Here is a 12,787-nt window from a genome sequence, read left to right on the forward strand (position 1 = left end):
TTAAAGTGGTGACCCCGGAGTGGTTCCCAGAGCCATTAGCGGACTCATATGGCTACCTAGATTTGGCTCCATGAACTACCCAGTGCCCCTAATGGACTAAATACGGTGCTGTAACCAGCATTCGGGTGTGCTGACTCTCGTCGGCAAATCACCAGCGTTATTAGCAGACCCACATGACGCGCTCCCAAGTGCGTGTTGACGCGAGTAACCCACTCCTATTAAGAGGGCGATAGTGAGTATGGACGCGGACATTCCCTCCCACATACAGTTAACTGCGAACTTTGCAGACTCAGATATCTCCCTCGCGCATGTCTCGCCCGCGCCCTCCCCACGCTGCCCGTCCCAGCGGAACAGACTAAATCCGCCCTCGCCATAAAGCTGCCGCCCTTCACGCACAGCAACCCATCATCATGGCTCTACAGGGTCGAGGGACAGTTCATACTGGCGGGACTCACTGACGAGGTGCTGCAAGCCGACGCCGTGATCAACGCCCTACCGGAGGAGGTCTACAGAAAACTTGTCCCGTGGATATCTACCACACATCCCGTCACCTACCAGCATCTAAAAACCTCTCTTGTCGAGACCTGCTCCCTGCCTGTCTCCGAGAGGCCCCCCCACGCCCTTGACCTTGTCAACAACCTGCAGCTTGACCAGAACATCCTGCAAACTTGGGGCATGATCCAGGACCTCCTCACCCTTCCCGAGACGGACAGCAGCGGTAGGCAATCAGAGATTAGACTATCAAGGGAGATCCTCCTCTGTCAGCTCCTCCCAGAGGTCCGAACCCAGATCCTTGACCCTTACACCATGCCGCTCAAGGACCTGATCAGGACGTCGCAGCTTCTGACAGACTCCACAGAGGCAGCGAAGTGGGCATCCACACCCACACACCCCATCAGTTCCCTCCAGCTGAAGGATAATGCAGAGGAGGAGATAAGCGAAGTCACCAGAAGGCGGCCAGCATACCACTGCAAGAAAAACCCACCGGGACCTTGCTACTACCACCAGCGGTGTGGTAAGGACGCCCGGAACTGCCAGCCCCCTTGCTCTTTCGCCCATCCAAAAACCAGGGGCGGCGGCAGTCAACAGAACAGGCTGCCATGGCAGCAGAGGAACCTAGGAGCTCAAAACCATTAGGCTTCTACGCCCGCGACACCGTCTCTGGCAGGATGATGTTGGTCGACACTAGGGCCATTCGATCAGTGTTTCCGCCATCCGAGGAGGACCTCAAACGCCCGCCAGACCCGGCTGCCTTCCTGACGGCCGCCAACGGGTCCCCCATCCTCTCCTACAGCACCAGACTCCTGTCGATCTCCATCCTTGGCCGGAGATATACATGGAACTTCATTATCACGGATGTAAGGACCCCACTCCTGGGCGCGGATTTCCTCACCCACTTCGGGCTGGCAGTCGACATTGGTCGCAAGCGTCTCCTAGACACCGACTCCTGCCAGCCCCTCCCCCTGGCACTAGGACCCAGCGTGCCTACCATCTGCTTCGTTGCCCCACACCAGTACGCCCAGCTGCTGAAGGAGTTCCCTGTCGTTTTTAAGCCCAAACTGCACCAGGTGCCCGGGGCCCCGGCAAAGCACGGAATCTACCACCACATTAAGACAACAGGCCCCCCGACACACGCAAAATTCCAGAGGCTTCCCTCGGAGCCCTCAGGAGGCCAGGGACGCTTTTGCCGAAATGAAGCAGATGGGCATATGTAAGAAGGCCTCCAGCCCGTGGGCCTCTCCCCTCCACATGGTGCAGAAACCAGATGGCTCCTAGAGACCCTGCGGCGACTACAGGCAGCTCAATCTCGCAACTGAACCAGATCACTACCCTCTGCCAAACATGCAAGATCTCATGGCCTTCTTTCATAGGGCCAAAATATTCTCTAAATTAGATCTTTTGAAATCTTACTTCCAGGTACCAGTTGCTCCAGAGGATATCCCCAAAACCGCATCATCACGCCCTTCAGGTCCTACGTCTTTGCCTTCTCTACCTTCGGCCTGAGGAACGCGGGGGCCAGCCTTCCAGAGGCTGATGGACAGCATCCTGGGGGACCTGAACTTCTGCGTCTGCTACATGGACGATATTCTAATTTTTTCCAGATCCCCAAATGAGCACCTGAGGCACATCCGGGTGGTCCTGCAGCGCCTGCAGGAGAACAGCCCCGTCGTCAGGTTCGACAAATGTATCTCCGAGGTCGAAAAAGCTGACTTTCTGGGCCACGAGATATTCCCGGAGGGCGTCCGTCCACTCGCATCAAAGGTCGCAGCCGTCACCAGGTTCCCCAGCCCTACCTCCGTCAAGGCCGTACAGGAATTCCTCGGGATGGTCAACTACTACAGGAGGTTCATCCCTGGGGTCGCACACACCATGTCCCCCCTGACGGAGATCCTGAAGGGCCAACTGAAGTCCTTAATTTGGGGACCCGACCAGCAGCAGGCCTTCTCCCTGATGAAGGCCACCCTCACTGAGGCAACAGCCTTGGCCCACCAGGACCCCATCACCCCCCTCCAGTTGATGACGGACTCCAGCAACGTCGCTGGTGGGATAGTCCTGGAGCAGGTCGTCGCCGGTGTCCCCCAGCCCATCGCCTTCTTCAGCAAAAAGTTCAGCCCGCGGAGGCTCGCTACAGCACCTTCGACAGGGAACTCTGTGCAGTGTATCGGGAGGTACATCACTTCAAGTTCCTCCTGGAGGGTAAGCCCTTCACAACCTGGATGGACCACCAGCCACTGGTCCATGCCTTCACAAAGCAGGGGGACGCATGGTCTTCCAGGCAGCAGCGGCATCTCGTGGCCATCGCAGGGTTCACTGGCTCAACCAAGTGCCTCCCCGGCAGAAGGAACCCTGTAGCAGATGCCCTCTCCAGAATCGAGCTCAATGCAGTGCTGCTCGGGATCAACTATGAGGACCTCACCCAGGAGCAGACCGCCGATCCAGAGACTCCAGCCTACCACACCGCCATCACGTCCCTCAAGTGGAAGGACATGACCCTCGCCCCTGGGGGACCAAAACTGCTGTGTGACATAAGCACCGGCCAGCCTCGCCCGCTGGTGCCCGCCTCCCACCGCCGTCTGGTGTTCGAAGTCATCCACGGGCTGTCCCACCCCTCCGGCAGGGCGACAACCAAGCTGCTGGCAGAGAAGTTCGTCTGGCACGGGATGCGGAAGGACGCAACAGCCTGGGCGAGACAATGCATCCGGTGCCAAACCAACAAGATAGGGTGTCACACCAAGACAGGGGTAGGCAAGTTTCCCCAGCTGGGGAGGCGGTTTGGGCACATTCACATAGACGTCGTAGGCCCTCTTCCCCCATCAGGCGGGGCCAGATACCTCCTGACGATCATCGACCGCTCAACCAGGTGGCCTGAAGTGACGCCCATGCAGGAAGCCACCGCCAGTGCATGTGCTGAGGTCCTCCTCTCCAGCTGGATCAGCCGGTTCGGTGTTCTGAACAGGGGCCCAGCCTTCCTCTCTGAGCTGTGGCATGCCTGCTGGGGATATCTCACCACACCACCGCTGCCTACAACCCCGCAGCCAATGGATTGGTGGAGAGATTCCACAGGTCCCTGAAGGCATCCCTCATGGCCCGCGGCACCGCCGACGATTGGAAGTACCAGCTGCCTTGGGTCCTCCTCAGACTGAGAACCATCCTCAGAGCCAACAGCGACCTGTCTGCAGCAGAGAAAATCTACGGGGAGCCCCTCATAGTCCCGGGCAAACTCATCATGGTAGATCGTCACAACCCGTCAGTCCAGAGGCTCCGCAACATAGTCTGGAAGTTCGCCCCCTGCCAGCGGACGTATACCGATAGGTCAGCAATCTTCACGCCTCCCGCCCTGTCCTTCTGCACCCATGTCTTCATCAGGGACGACGCCGTCCTCCCCCACTAACCAGGCCTTACAGGGGGCCCTTCCGTGTGCTCGAGAGGAACACCAAAGCATTCTGCCTCGCCCTGCATGGGAAAGACGACTGGGTGTCGGTCAACCATCTCAAGCCCGCCCTTTTGGAGGAAACAGCAGACGGTACCACACAGCGCCCTCCTCAAGGACCATCGCCTCCGCAGCCGAGCCACCCCAAAAGAAGGTCGCGTGGCTGCCCCTGAAAGCAACCAGCCAACACCACAGCTAGCCGCTCCCACCCTAACCGCACCCCCCAGCTGACTTCGCAAAGCCGCGGCACTCTCCAACGTCCCAGCAGATACCTAGATTAATCAGACGTTACCCACGTCTTGTTGGGGGGAGTACTGTATTTGTAAAGTCCCTGCTGAGCGAGTTTTCTATGGTGAACCACCCGTTTTCTTCAAACCGCTCCTATAGGATCGGGTCAAGCAAAATCAGCCATATCTTTCCTGTATAAATATGTATCTATTACTGATTCATTTATATCTGCTTGTTTTGCACATGTGTTAGAATGTTGTTATGTCAATTCTTGTGAACTCACTTTTTACATTACTTGTATTTATCTATTGTAATTATTGCCGAGAGTAATTGACCTCAGGTCACCTAAATTCTATTGTATTCCTCTGTGTGACGTCCACACGGCGATTTACTGTATAAGCGGCCTGCGTTCTAAATAAAGTACCACCAAAATCACTTTCATGCATCATAGTAAAGTTTTCATCCAACCTACCCATCTCACAGACTCATCATCAACATAAGAGTTACGGGCTGCTCGAGGAGCAAGAGCCCGTGCTGGCACAAGGCCAGCTAAATCTAAAACAACAACAACAACAGAATAAACGAGCAGTACATGTCCACTTGCTCATTATTTTGCACCTCTTATATCTTCATTAAGTTTCAATTTCTTCGCCGACATCCATCTTTTGATATCTTTCATTACTGAATAAATTTTACTAATGGCGTCCTCTACCGTTTCGACAGGAAAATAGAACTGAGTATCATCAGCATACGGTTTATACTTAACCTTGTGCTTAATTAGAATGCTAGATAGTTCAATTGTGTAAATGACATATAGCAGTGGACCCAGAACGCTGCCTTAGAGCACTCCTTCTGTTAAACCTTTCTTTTCTGAGTTCACATTTGATGTAACCACTGTAACCTTCCTGTTTTCTAAACAGCTTCTGTAACAATTGTGTACATCATCTTCGATGCCTACTGCTCTCAGGTTTTCAAGCAGCAGATTGTGGTCAACTGTGCCAAATGCTGCACTTAGGTCAAGCATAACCAGGATGCCACATTTTCCATTTGCTATAACGTTTACCATATTTATAACTGCGCACAATGTAGATCTGTCTTAGTTATCTAAACTAAGACAGATTCTTTCAAATTTTTCTTCAAAGTAGTTCACAAAGTTATCGGTTAGGTTTTCGTAGTCACCATAGTTACAGCAGGTAGAACTTTTTCTTTCTTGAGTCCCAGTACTCCGGCTAAATTGTCATGGATTTTTTTTTTAGATTTTTCTCTATACTAAACACTTTATTGTAATATATTTTATTGGTTTTCGTAATCAAGTCGTTGTACTGATTTCTGGCTGTTTTCTACAGTGACCAGTTTTCACTACTTGATTCTTTCGATCTTTCCATAGATCTTCCATTTTTCTTTTCTTTTCCTAAGCTTCACGCAATTCACTGTTTAACCATTTGGCATTTTCTTTAACTATTATTTGTCTTGTTACTTCTGGACATTTAGCGTTGTAGCTTGAAGCCAATATACTTGTGCTATAGAATGTAAAACAGCTTACACATACTTGGTCGCCTGTGAAGGTATTCCTCAAATCACACCTGCCCTCCGGGCATTTTTCTCTATTTCCTTTATGCTCTTAGCAATAAATTCGTCAGCTTTAAAGTTGGTTTTGTTTCTGTAAGTGATAATATTTTTCAGTGTGTAGCCGTCCAGATATTTATACTAAATGTAACTAGTTTATGTATTGGAGACATCACGTATTCAGGCTCAACTTGTATGTCACTCACAATCTCGTTGTTTTTGTTTTGTATCACTAGGTCAATGGTATGGTTCAGTAGTGATGTCGGTTTTTTCACAACATTTACGAGGTCTTGGCTTTCAAGTAACTCCATAAATTCTTTGACATATTTATCATCGTTATCATCCAGATGTAGGATGAAGTCACCACAAATCAGTATATTTTTGTTATCAGCTAACAAGTCGAAGAAGTCACTGAATTCATCTAGGAACGATGTCTTACTTGTGCTTGGTGATTTATAAACTGTTATGATTTGTACGTGTTTGTTTACGCGTATAATTTTGGTGTTGATGTGTTCAAAAACACTGAACACATTAGATACTTTGTATACTTTTTTGACAAAGATTCCCACCCCACCACCGTTTTTTCTCTCGGTACATGGTAAAAGTTGTGAGACCTTGGCGTCATTTCATTTATTTTAGAATAATCACTTACATTATTGCTTAACCAAGTCTCCGTTAGCATACATATGTCTAGATTGTGATCATTTATAAGATTTCTAAGTGTTAGTTTTATTTCCTACGAACTGTATGTTTATTAAATTGCATCGTACGAACTGTATGTTTATTAAATTGCATCGAAGATTATTAGTCAAAGCCATGATCAGTATTGTTTTTTACTTTTGACATTCTTTACATAATAGCCTATGCAGTTATTGCCATAATATGTTTTATGTTTAGTATCACCATGGCCTTTCTTTACACAATTTTTTCACATGAAGATGCTACTAGTAGGCTACATTGATTCGATTTGTGATTTTCACCACATCTAAGGCAAACTTGGTCATTTCTACAATTTGTTACGCTATGACCAAATTTCTGACATTTATAGCATTGACAGGGCATGTTAAGTCGTATACTTTGCAACGGCTTATGCAGTGTACACAATTTTTCGCCTCTATCATAGATAACCTTTCGTGTGTGCAGACATATTTTCTGGTCATAAGAGAGAAGAATGCTTATAGATAATCATCAGTAATGTAATAAGTTACTGTTATGTAATATAATACAGCAAAATACTGAAGTACGCGTTTGCTTTGCGAGGTTCGGTTACTTGTTTTCTATTTGACAACTAGTGGAATCAAATTGTTAACACAGCAATGCAAAATGATTTTGGCGGATCAAATTGTTTGTGGAGAAAACATAATAGTAAACTGTTGAACAGTAATTCCAGGTGTTTTAATCTTTACAACGTTACCTCTTATTTTTCCGCCCCAGTCCACTACTCTTTTTCGCATATGTTGTATTTCTTTGAATCTGTATCAGTGAGGTACAAGACTTCTTTAGGTATGCGATGCATTCAATTTTTAATGGAGCAGTTATACTTTTTACAACACTGTATTATAATATTCTTTGTTTAGTAAATGTCTTACTTGTGTGAACTGTCTCCGCTATCAAATGCGTTATATAACAAAATAATTGTGAAGTATTCCTTTTCTTAAAGACATGCATCCTTATTATCTCTTTCACAGCCACGCTGGAAAACATTTGCCATACCAGTTGACAGAAGTTGAAAAAATGAGTCAGTGTGACATATCAAATGAACAAGAGAAGGACTAAATATTCGAACAGCTGATTTCAGGTGTCTGTCCGCTCCAGATCAAGAGAAGCGAAAGTGAGACGTTTGCTGGGAGTTAAAGTGTTGAATTAAGTAAGTAGTTGTCGATTTTAACCCAAATTTAACGCAAAAACTCTCAATTTCCATATGCTAATTATTTTTCTACATAAGCTAGGCCTCAGATTACTATGGTCTGATGTCAGTTTTAGGAAGCAGCTTACCCTAGGCTTAAACTTACGCAGTATTGTAGCCTACTGTGATTATTATGCTTGGATTCAGAGCTTAGACTGACCTTGTTTCTTTAGACTAACCTATCTCAGGACAGGGTGTGCCGGGTATAAAAAGTTGCAAGCGAGATGTGGTCAGTCTAGACCAGGTGGTCATTAACCTACTTGAATTGGTAAAATTTTACAAGTTGCCAATAAGACTCCAGCCAGCCATTTTTGCACGAAAAACCATTTTGAGTTTTTCATGCAAAAATGACTATGAAATAATAGGGCACTAAAAGAACCTTAAAATACCAATATAACTTCACCGACGGGTGTTGACTGGTTACAATTTTGCCGTATTAGCTATGGAGGGGAGGGTATTCTTACCTTATGAGTCGGTTTTCTAATTTTTTATTTGTCATTTGCGAATAGTGTTTATGGGGTTCAAAATAATGACAATGAAGAGCTTTTTCAAAAAATGTAAGTTACAATTTCATAGTGTGTATTGGCAAAAATAATACCTTTGGATCAGGTCCAGGGGGCACAGTGTTGTATTATTAATCGTAAGTTATTATTACTTATCAAATTTGTATTATTTTTTACTTGTTACCATTCATTTTTAAGATGATTCATACGAAAAACTTACTTGAATCTTGCGCAAATTAATGGGTATGGAGATAGGCTATTTGCCGATGAATATTGTTCTTATTGTTATCCCATCAAAGTATGAGTTACAAGGTAAGACAATACCCCCCCCTCCAAAGCTAACACGGCAAAATTGTAACAGTCAACACCCCTAGGTTATGTGGTGTAATTTTTTAGGAAAAATAACAGCTTTTGGTGTTGACTGGTTACAATTTTGACGTGTTAGCTATGGAGGGGGTGAGTATTGTCTTACCTTGTAACTTGTACTTTGATGGGATAACAATAAGGAACAATATTCATCGACAAATATCTCCGTAACCATTAATTTGTGCAAGATTCGTGTGAGTTTTTCGTATGAATCATCTAAAAAATGAACGATTCTGGTGGCACCCAAATGGCCGCAGGCCGTTTGGTATCCCGACCTGCTAGCTCTACTCTCCGAGGCACAGAGAGAGATCCCCCCCCTGGCCCAACCTGCTGTGTCAACCCCACGTGGAGCGGTACCACCAGACAGTGCAGTCCCTGTGCCTTCATGGCTGGAGGTTATCCACCATCTCCTTCGAGCGAGAGGCTTTTCGCGTCGCTCAGCAACGGAGATGGCTGGGAACCTCAGACAATCCTCCGCATTGGTATACCAGGGGAAGTGGTCCGTCTTCTGTGGTTGGTGTCGTTGACGGGGTATCTCTCTGGTCGGAGCTACTATTCAGCAGGTTGCGGACTTCTTCGTCTTCCTTTGTTGAGAGAAGCTTCTCTCTGTTTCAGCTATAAAAGGCTACCATGCCACACTCGGCCTAGTCTTGCAGCTGAAAGGAGTAGACATCTCTTCCTCCTTCAAGATTTCCCTACTGATGAGAAGCTTTGAAAGGTCTTGCCCACCCAGGGACCTCAGGCCCCCTGCGTGGGATGTGACTCTCGTTCTAAGGAGCCTTTACAAGAGTGGTCAGACAGGGATCTGACCCTCAAGACCGTCTTCCTGCTGGCCCTGGCATCGGCAAAGAGAGTTGGCGAACTGCACGGACTTTCCTTTGATGTTAAACACTTGAGGGGATGGGATCAGTTACGCTTGATTTCATCCCGGACTTTGTGGTGAAGACTAAGAATCCTGCGGTCCCTGATGCACGGTTCGAGTCCTTCACGATCCCCTCCCTAGAGGACTTTGTAGGTAATGAACCAGATGAGATGCTACTGTGTCCTGTTAGAGTGCTGTGGCGCTATCTAAAGAGGACTCGATGTCTTTGGCCTGAGTGTCGACGACTCTTCATTAGTACTGGCTCAAACAGGAAAGAAGTGTCCAAGAACACGATCTCTTTCTGGCTTCGTGAGACAATAAGGAGAGCGTATTCTGCTGCTGGAGAAGACGACACCGGTACGCTTCTTCCGGGAGCTCACAAAGTTCTGCAGCATTGGTCCGTTCCTCGCAATCCGGAAGAACATGTTGGTTCTGCAGGTGCTGAAGGCAGGTGTGTGGTCCCAACAGACCAACCTCACCTCCTTCTACCTCCGGGATGTTGCTCAAAAGTCCCTGGACACTTTTTCCTAGGGTCCTGTGGTGGTTGCTCAACAAGTTGTGTAGCTTACCTGGCTCCTCTAACAGGACAGGTTGCATCTCGCTTAAGATGTACAGTTGTGATTGGGAGAATGAATGTGGAGTGACTGGCCTCTCTTCTTTCTCCCCATCTTGGCTCTCTTCCCACGGGCAGGGAGCGGACGTGCCGCACCATGCTGGATCTGGCGGTCGATGCAGGTAAGCACCCAGCGGGAGCTCCTGTTCTATTTTCCGTTCAAGTTGATAGAAGCAACCCCACACCTTCCCCTTTCAAGGGCGGGGGAAGGAGACCATGACAATAAGACAAACCTAATGCTTGTGATTGCCTTTATGTCTCTGACTCCAAGTTCTTCCCAGCCTACTTTGCATGAACTGACGTTTCCTCTTTCATGCAAGAGGATCCCGCGTTTCTTACAACCCAATCATTTTGTCAGAGGCAGTTTTCCCTCCCTCGCTCTATCAACCAGAAAGGGAAGACAAGGTGTGGTGAACTCCAGTCAGTTCATAGAGACTCACTCAGATTTCTCCCTCCAACCAGTGAGGCTTCCTAATGTAAAGGACCGACGGTTTGTATATTGTGTCAAAACAAATCACAATTTTTAGAAGTAAATTGTATTTTCCCTAACTATACAAACCCAAGGTCCTTTACATTACACTTCATGCCCACCTCATACCACCCCTCAATCTGATACCTGGGCCAAAAGGCAAACTGGAATGTTTACATCTGGGCAGGCAATACTCCTGCCTCCTGGATGGTAGTTTACATCTGGGCAGGCAATACTCCTGCCTCCTGGATGGTAATTAACTGCCTAACCACCTTGTTCGAAAGTTCAACGGCCATTTCCAGCCTACGCTGAAAGTAATTCCTACTGTAGGACCTCAGGTTTGTATAGTTAGGAAAAATACAATTTACTTTTAAAAATTGTGATATTAAACTGTTTTGAAAACAGGGTTGGAACAGGATGATTTAGTTTCTAATCACCCAAATGAATTATACAGATTCAGTGATGAAAGTAAATTATACAATGCGATAAAAAAAATACTGTTATTGGCTCCTCAAAGATTGTAAATTAAGTCAGCTTTGTCCCAGAACAGTCTCTTTCTTCTGGAAAGCCCATGGGTGGGATAAGCAGGATTTTATGACTGGATTATAGAACCGTGAACTGAGGGATGTGGATTAACTGTAGTCAGACTGTAAGTCAGGAAGAAGTCTGATAACGTAGTTAGTGACAGCATGTTCGTAGTCATTTTGGTTTGACTGTAGTTGATAATGAAATTGAGAGGCAAACCATGCAAACAGAAAAATGAAAACTTTTACAGTCCATCATCAAGGATTCCCTCCAGGCTGTCTTGTGGCTCAACATTTGGTTAAACACACGACAGACTCCACAGTGACTTGTCTCACAGAGAGAGAGAGAGAAGAATTTTTAGAAGGTTGCTGGTGCCTGGAGATAAAGACCCTTACCTCCCTAGCACACCAAAGTAACAACCAGTGAGCTAACCCTATTTTTTGAAGAATACATGGTTACCTCTTCTCTCTTATCAGGTTTTTCATCAGAGCACCTTTTTGCTGGGGAACATTCAGTGTTGGGAACATCATTACTCTTCCTGAAGAGTGCCATGGAGGTAGTTGTTGAGATTAGTAAGTGAGATTTGAAAGACTCCTCTATCAGTCAGGTGGTGTCGTTCAGGCCCTCCTAGTTCTTCATTGGAGGGGTGGGTAGAGCTCTCGGCTAGCACGCTGTTGGCCCAGTGTTCGACTCTCCGACCGGCCAGTGAAGCATTAGAGGAATTTATTTCTGGTGATAGAAATTCATTTCTCGTTATAATGTGGTTTGGATTCCACAATAAGCTGTAGGTCCCATTGCTAGGTAACCAGTTGGTTATTAGCCACGTAAAATAAATCTAATCCTTCGGGCCAGCCCTAGGAGAGCTGTTAATCAGCTCAGTGGTCTGGTTAAACTAAGATATACTTAACTTTTTTTCAGGCCCTCCTCAGGCAGCTGTAGCTAAACCTTTGGGTTCAGCAAAACCTTGAACTCCTGGGATCATAAAGAAGCATGCTCTTCTGAAACTTAGAAAGGTAGCCCAGACTTCTTGTTATGGTTTTTATCTTCACAGGGACAACTTATAATAGATTTTTGTTCCTATACAAATACAAGCCCAAAGTTCTTTACATAGGATTTAGCTTGTGAACACGAGCTGAAACAGCCGTTTAACTTTGAGACAAGGTTGGTAACTACTGATGGTAGGGGGAAGCCCCACTGACTCATTGGCCTCCATTAGCTTGTGAATGCGAGCTGGAATGGCCATTTAACTTTCAAACAAGGTTGTTAACTACCAACGGTAGGGGGGAAAGCCCCACCCATTCTTTGGTCTGCACTCCACTTTGCTTTTGGCTGCCATTGTGTACAAATGTCATCTGCCCTCTCTGCCTGACTGCTGTTTGCTTTCCTTCTTTGTTTTTAACTGAAATATATATTGCTTGCATTATTTGCTATTTTATTTCATAATGCAAACTCCTAATTGAGTGAGGAAAGGTGAGCAGAGAGCATGGAGGTACCCCCTTATCCCCCTCCCTTTCTTCAAGAGAACAGACCAGGTTTCGTAGGATGGTAGCCTGGCAACTGGCTCGGTTGCTTGGGCAAAGCAAGAGGGAGTCCTCTGCTCAGTCTTTTTCCCTTGTAGAAGCCTCAACTTCTAAGCAGATTGAAGCACACCCACGGGACAGGCCCCGCTCAAGTTCGTGTGAGCGGGACCACATTCTCTGACCCAGTTGGACATCGTCATCGTGGGTTGATGACTGCCCATGGCCTTGTTTACTTGCTGGGACTTAGTTTTCAGCAGGCTGGGCAGGGCTGTTTGTGATATCTCACTAGTTCCCTCCT

General features: G+C 46.9%; 1 protein-coding gene across 1 annotated transcript in view; it reads left to right on the forward strand.

Moving 5' to 3' along the window:
- Positions 1-7,309: 7,309 nt before the first annotated feature.
- LOC136841735 (leucine-rich repeat-containing protein 28-like) overlaps positions 7,310-12,787 on the forward strand; it is a 171,348-nt gene continuing 165,870 nt past the window's right edge. The window contains 1 exon segment of the mRNA XM_067108990.1: positions 7,310-7,592. The gene's annotated coding sequence lies outside the window, so the exon portion shown is untranslated.

This window comes from Macrobrachium rosenbergii, chromosome 9 (genome assembly GCF_040412425.1).
Source record: "Macrobrachium rosenbergii isolate ZJJX-2024 chromosome 9, ASM4041242v1, whole genome shotgun sequence".
Classification (NCBI taxonomy): Eukaryota; Metazoa; Arthropoda; class Malacostraca; order Decapoda; family Palaemonidae; genus Macrobrachium; species Macrobrachium rosenbergii.